The sequence below is a fragment of the Pteropus alecto genome, unplaced genomic scaffold (genome assembly GCF_000325575.1).
Source record: "Pteropus alecto unplaced genomic scaffold, ASM32557v1 scaffold233, whole genome shotgun sequence".
NCBI lineage: Eukaryota > Metazoa > Chordata > Mammalia > Chiroptera > Pteropodidae > Pteropus > Pteropus alecto.
Window position 1 is genome coordinate 1,956,343 of NW_006434367.1, and position 1,303 is coordinate 1,957,645.

Consider the following 1,303-nt stretch of genomic DNA (forward strand, 5'->3'; position numbering starts at 1 on the left):
CCCAGAGGGCCCCTCCCGCCATACCCTGAGATGGAACGTTGTGGAGCCCCAGGGGAATCTGAGCAAATGCTAATGAAACTGTCACTAACACTGACAGGAACTGAGACTGAGGGTAGCAAGCATGATTAAACATCTATAAGGGAAAAAAAGACATTATTAACACTTTATATAAAGCAGAGCTCCAAGAGGCTTAGATGCCACCTACTGGAAAACAAAAGAAAAACACCTTATTTGCAACAGGCTAGGGACCATTATATAATAAATCTTCTTTCTGGGGAAAAAAAAGAAAAAAGAAAAAAAGCAGAACACACTTCCATTAATGCCCAGGTGGAGAAATAGTCCATTAAACAAAATGAACAGCCAAGGTGACAAGGCATCTCAGAAAGAAAGATAGAAATCTCCAGAAAATAAGATTCAGACATAGAAATATGTGACTTAAATGGCAGAGAATTCAAGATGGTACTTCTGAAAAAACTCAGTGAGATCCGAAACGAATCATATCAACAATTTCAGGAATTGAAAAAACAACTAGATGAGCAGAATTAGTTCTTTAGCAAGGAGATTGGAATCCTCAAAAAGAACTGAATAGACCTTCTGAAGATAAAGAACACATTGCAAGAGTTGAAAAATGAAATAGTAAGCTTGGGAAATAGAGTCAACCAAATGGAGGAAAAATCAGTGATATCGAGGACAGAAATCTAGAAATAAATCAGAAGGAAGAAGACAGAAACTGAAGAATGAAAAATAATGAAAGAGAAATACAAGAACTAGCCGATACCATCAAGAGGGGAAACGTAAGAATAAAGGGAATTCTCGAAGGGGAGGAAAAGGAGCAGTGATTAGAAAGCATTTTCAGACAAATAGTGGATGAGAATTTCCCAAATCTAAGGAATGAGCTGGAGCTTGGAATTCAAGAAGTCAATAGAACACACAATTATCTCAACCCGAAAAAGCCTTCTCTAAGACACATCGTATTAAAATTATCAAAAATCGACGATAAAGGCAGAATTCTCAGGGCAGCCAGGGAAAAAAGATGGTAACGTATAATGGAAAACCCATTAGATTATTGTCAGATTTCTCAGCACAAACTTTACAAGCCAGAAAGGAGGGGAATCAAATATTTAAACTATTCAATGAAAGGAACTTCCAGCCAAGAATAATGTACCCAGCTAAGCTCTCCTTTAGATATGAAGGAGAAATAAAGACCTTTCCAGACATACAAAAATTGAGGGAATTCTCCATTACGAGGCCTGTACTACAGGAAATACTGAAAAAGTTCAGCTCACCTAAAACAAAATGACAT